Source organism: Triturus cristatus, chromosome 6 (assembly GCF_964204655.1).
Source record: "Triturus cristatus chromosome 6, aTriCri1.1, whole genome shotgun sequence".
NCBI classification, from domain to species: domain Eukaryota; kingdom Metazoa; phylum Chordata; class Amphibia; order Caudata; family Salamandridae; genus Triturus; species Triturus cristatus.
This window is the reverse complement of record NC_140589.1, coordinates 1,248,062,642-1,248,068,641: the sequence shown is the minus strand read 5'-3', so window position 1 is coordinate 1,248,068,641 and position 6,000 is coordinate 1,248,062,642.

Genomic DNA, 6,000 nt, shown 5'->3' with positions numbered 1-6,000 from the left:
TTCCATGCCAATGGAAACACGCACTCATTCTGCCGCTGATTAAGAAGCCTCTGCTCGACCCCCTGCAATGTGCTAACTACAGACCAATCTCCCTCCTCCCTGCTCTGGCGAAGGTGTTGGAGAAACATGTTCAGCATACTCTGACCACCTTTATTGAGAACAACAAACTGCTGCATGACTCCCAGTCCGGCTTTCGTGCGAATTACAGCACGGAGACGGCTCTGGTTGAGGTCACCGACGCCATCAGGGAGACGCTCGATCATGGGGGAAAGGCTATGTTGGTTATGTTGGACCTATCGGCGGCATTCGACACCGTCCCACACGCAGGCCTTCTCTCAAGACTTAGGGAGATTGGTCTGCGAGGGACGGTGTTGGATTGGTTTCAATCCTTTCTTGCCGACCGCCGACAGGTGATCTGGGCCCCGCCGTTCTCGGCCGAAATGCTTCCGCTAGAGGTGGGGGTGCCTCAGGGTTCTATCCTGAGCCCCACCATCTTTAACATATACATGGCCCCTCTTGCGGAGGTAGCGGAGGCGTTCGGGGCCCGGGTCATCTCATATGCTGATGACACCCAGCTCTTGTTCACTTGCAGGAAGGGAGAGGCCTTTAGCGGCGGCAGAATCAAGGACTGCCTGAGTGCAGTCTTTGCGTGGTTTCAGCGGCACAGCCTGAAATGCAACTCAGACAAATCTGAGCTGCTTTTTTTCGGCTGTGCCCCTGATCCGGGCTGGAAGTCATGGTGGCCCCAGGACATGTCCCCCCCAGAGAAGCCATCATCCCAGGTAAAAAATCTCGGAGTGGTGTTTGACGATGATCTATCCTTTCGTCCACACATCCTGGGATTAGCAGGGAAATGTTTCAGCATCCTTAAGATGCTTAGGAAATTTCTTCCCCTACTTTCACTGCAGTATCGTAGGAAGGTAGTCCAGGCGCTTGTGGGCTCCCGCCTGGATTATGCAAATGCTCTTTATGCAGGCCTACCTAAGTATTTGTTATCCAAACTGCAGATTGTCCAGAATTCGGCGGCCAGAGCTATCTATGGGTTGCCTAGGAGAGCTAGTGCCTCTGCGCTTTTGGCTAGGCTGCACTGGCTCCCAATTCTGGGGAGAATTAGATTTAAGCTCCTCACTCTGGCATTCAAAGCCCTTCATGCGATTGGCCCTTACTACCTGAGGAAGCGTATTGTCTTCTATGTGCCGCGGAGGCTGCTGAGGTCGGCGGACCTGGCTAAAACGGAGGTGCCTGTGGTCAAACGTGTCCGGATGGGAGGTCGCTCCTTCCAGTACGTGACAGCCTGCTTGTGGAACGAGCTCCCACTTTCCCTTCGGAAAGCGAATAATCTTCTGGCTTTCAGGAAGGAGTTGAAAACTCTGCTTTTTACTAAGTAAACTAGTGTGACGGTAGTAGGTCTTTCACTTTGGTTTCGTGTTTCTTTGGGTCACTTTGCCAAAGCGCCGGGACACCCTTTTGGGGTAGCCGTGCGCTCAAAAAGTGTGGAGTAACATAACATAACATAACAGAGTGATGTAGAGTGCCGTAGAGTGGAGTGGCATAGAGTAGAGTAGAGTGGCATGGAATAGTGGATTGGTGTGTCATAAAATAGAGTGGAGTAAAGTGGCATGGAGTGGTATAGAGAGAGTTTCCCAGAGCTTCGTAGTGTTGTTAAGTGGCAGAGTGCAGTAGAGTGTTGTGGAGTTGCATAGAGTGGAGTACAATGTGATATATGAAGTATCATGGTGTGGAGTGTTGTAGAGTGGAGTCTCGTACAGTGGCCTAGAGTTAAGTGGTGTAAAGAACAGAGTAGACTGGCGTAGAGTGGAGTGGTGCAGAGTTGAGTAGCGCAGAGTGGAGTGTTGCAGAGTGGAGTGGCGCAGAGTGTGGTGGTACAGGGTGTAGTAGAGTACAGTGGCTTAGAGTAGATTGTTTTGAAGTAGAGTGAAGTGGTGTAGAGTGGTGCAGGTTAGAATGTTGTGCTGCAGGGTAGAGTACAGCAGTGTAGAGTAGAGTGACATAGAGACGAGTGTGATAGAGTGCAGTGGCATAGAGTGCAGTGGCATAAAGTGGAGTGATGCAGAGTAGAGTCGTGTAGAGTGGTGTGGTGTAGAGTGCATTGTCACAGAATGCAGTAGAGTTACCTAGAGTTGAGTGGTGCAGAGTAGTGTGCAGTGGCGTAGAGTGCAGTGGTGCAGAGTAAAGTGGCATAGATTTTAGTGGCTGAAAGTGCAGTCTTGCAGAGTAGAGTGTCATAGAGTGCAGTGGTGTGCTGTAGAGTGCATTGGCGTAGAGTGCAGTGGTGGAGAGTAGAGAGGTGCGGAATAGAGTATAGTAGAGAGCAATGTATCGAGTATAGTGGTGCAGAGTAGAATAGAATGGCATAGAATGCAATGATGTAGAGTGTCATAGCATGCAGTGCCGTAGAGTGCAAAGGAGCAGAGTAGTTGGCATAGAGCCCAGTAGCGTAGAGTGCATTGGCTTTGAGTAGAGTGGTGTAGAGTGCATTTGCAGAGAGTGAAGTGGTATAGAGTATTGTGGCATAGAGTGCAGTGGTGTAGAGTAGAATGGTACAGAGCAGAGTGGAGCTGTTATAGTGCAGTGGCATAGAGCAGAGTGGCGCTCAGTGGGTAGAGTGGCAAAGAGTGCAGTGGTGTATAGTAAATTGTTTCAGAATAGAGTGAATTAGCGTGGTGCCAGGTAGAGTGGAGTGGTGAAGAGTAGAGTGCTGCAGCATAAAGTAGTGGTGTAGAGGGCACTGGCATGAAATGGTACAGAGTAGAGTGCATTGGCATAGAGTGGAGTTTTCAAGAATAGAGTGGCATATAGTGGAGTGACGTGGAGCAGTCTACAGTAGATTGGAATGGCCTAGACTGGAGGGTTGTAGAGAGCAATGGTGCATAGTAGAGTAGAGAGTGGAAAACTGAATTGGCATAAAATAGAGTGGTGCAGAGTCGAGCAGAGAGGCATAGAGTTTAGTGGCATAGGGTTGTGCAGAGTAGATTGCAGTGGCGTAGAGTGCAGTGGCACAGAGCAGAGTGGCATAGAGTTCAGTGTGTGGAGTGCAGTGATGAAGGGTAGAGTGTTGTAGAGTAATAGTGGCATAGAGTGCAGTGGTGCAGAGAAGATTGGCGAAGACTGCAGTTTTGCAGAGTACATTGGTTTTGATTAAAGTGGTGCAGAGTACATTGGCATGCTGCTCAGTGGCTTGGAGTGTAGTGGTCAGAGTAAAGTGCAGTGGCATAGAGTAGACTGGTGCAGAGTTGCATCAAGTGACACAGAGTAGAGTGGCAAGGAGTAATAAAGTGTAGATTGCAGTGGAACAGATTGGAGCAGTGCAGAGTGCTGGAGCTTTGAGTAGATTGTTTCAGAGTAGAGTGTAGTGTAGTGTAGTGGTGTAGACTACAGTTGTGTACAGTACAGTGAAGTGGTACAGAATAGAGTGCATTTGCATAGAGTACAGTGTCATTGAGTACTTTGTTGCAGAGTAGAGTGGCATAGGGTGAAGTGGTGTACAGTGCAGTGGTGCACAGTAGAGTAGAGTGGGGTAGAGTGCCTTGGCATAGAGTAGATCGGTGCAGAGTAGAGAGGCATAGTGTCATGTGGTGTAGAGTGGAGTGGTGCAGAGTAGAGTGCAGTGATGCAGTGTTGAGTGGCATGGAGTGAGTGGCATAGTGTGGAGTGGCATGGAGTGGAGTGGCATAGTGTGGAGTGGTGCATTGTAGAGTGCAGTGGTGTGAAGTTGTGCAGAGTAGAGTGGAGTTGGATAAAGTGGAGTATTCATGGTGTGGTAGCACACTGCCATTACAAATCTTCAATTAAAATGACCATTATATTTGCACAGATATGCAGTTTTACTGCTAAAACTATACAGCGCACAATGTGTGAAATTGTCATCACTTATAGATTTTTTTTTTTATCATATTAAAATATTTGTTTCAACCACACTTCAGAAATACCAAAAAATGTGCTTCATTTGTGCATCCCTAACTGATATATTCTGAAATATCTTCACAGTTCACTTGCAGACATTTTAATGTTGTGGTGTGCTACAGCCTTACGTCCAGCACACCCCCAGTAGCCAGCATGATTGTCACATAAATCCTCTTACTTTGAAGTCAGGAAGAAAAGTAAACAACAAGCTCCCTTGGAAGACACAGCCTGACATATGCTCTTTGCCTTTGAATGTATAGCAAATATGACAAGATGAGAACAAGATTTAAAGGCCTGTTTACAGAAATCGAGCACTGCTCAAAGAATGCCGTAAATAGGGTATGGGCCACGGAAAGGATGCACTCAAGCTGGACAGCCTAAAACAAACAAAGCCAATCAATAGAAAGCATGCTAAGTGAGCTACAAAACACAAAGCCCATGGTACGGAATGGTCGAAATGCATTCCCAGGGAATCTTTCACAATGTCCCTAAGATGACTTAGCAAACCAGACAGGTGTGCTGTCAAACAAAATTATGAAATGGATTTGACTCATTATGAGATCAAAGAAATGGGCATGATTACTTTAAGGGCTCATATTGAGGATTTAATTGAGAAAAAAAGAAACTGGAATGATTTGAAGAAATACGGAGAAAAATGGAAGAAAGGGACAGCACATATAAGGATAATGAAAGTGATTGAAGTAAGGGCAAGGAATATTTCAAGCAATTCAGAAGTAGGGACAACTACAGTGGCAGAATTTCCTTTAAGGGGAGTACATGGAGGGAATAACTTTCCAAAACTGTGTGAGGTCTAGCAAATTGGATTTCCCCAATGTTTTGGACTGATTTAAATACGTTGATTGAGATAGTTGTTCCTGGGGATCTGTGGTTAGAGTGTAAGGTTGTTACTGGATGGCAGACACAAGAACCAGCTAGGCTTAGTCCTCATAATGCACTGGCAATGGAGATAGTAGATAAACACAAAGCTGTTATTGAGCACTTGTAAAAGTGAGTTCCTGAAAAAGTTATAAATTGGGAGAAGATTTTGAGAATGACATATGAATCATTGCATTCCTATTATTAGACATTGATGCATGCTTACAAGAAACACAGCGACGTCAAAAACACAGAACAAGATGGAGCTATTGGTTTTGTTTCTACTTTTTACTAATTGGACTAAGATCAGAGATTAGTAATCATATTCAATAAAGTGAATAGTGTTGGCAGATGAAGGGTTTTCATGAGATCTTGATGTTGGTGTAAAATAATATTGCATATTTTGAAACAAGCAAAAAGAAGTAGAAGAAGTTCTTGATCTGTAAGACAAAACTGTCTGAGAGAGGGTTGTGGAATCAAAAGGGGTACAAATATGAATTTTGCACAGAATAGAATGAATAGAACAATTTGAATAATGCAAGGTAGAGGAGATAGGATGAATGCAAATGTTGAAAAAGAATACTGCGTTTCAATGTTGTGGAGGATTGGATTCTGGAAAAGAGATTGTAGACAGAATCAAAGTTAAACACATGCAGTAAAATTGTTATGGTTTTAATTAACTAAACAATAAACTTTACATTACATTACAACTGGCAGATAGAATCGTAACAGATACCGGTGCAGTCTGACATTTTCAGCAATCCCAAAGAGAAAAAATGAGGTGAAACATGCAAAATACAGAGCAGAATATGAAGAATCAGAAATAATTTCGAATGGCTATGCCAACAGCCCCAGTAATGCAACAAAATATGAGAAATAAAATGACATGTAAAGCAGGGTACCAACAAAATAATATGATTTTGAATGATAAGATGGAAGGGAGTAGGTGCCAGAGGTGGGGAGGTGGTTTGCTTGCTTAGTGCAGTCCTGGAAGTAGACCAGAGTGGCCCATATATTAATGGAGAATTCAATGGTCACATGTTTCATTTATGATTGACACAGGTGCTTCCCGTTCTACAGTTTGTTCTGTGGAAGCCCAAACCTACTCCTTTCTAGAAGAGAAGTCCAAGTTGAAGAGACCAGTAATAAACAAATTATGAATAAGGTTACAGCAGACGTTCCAATTAAAATAGGACAGAT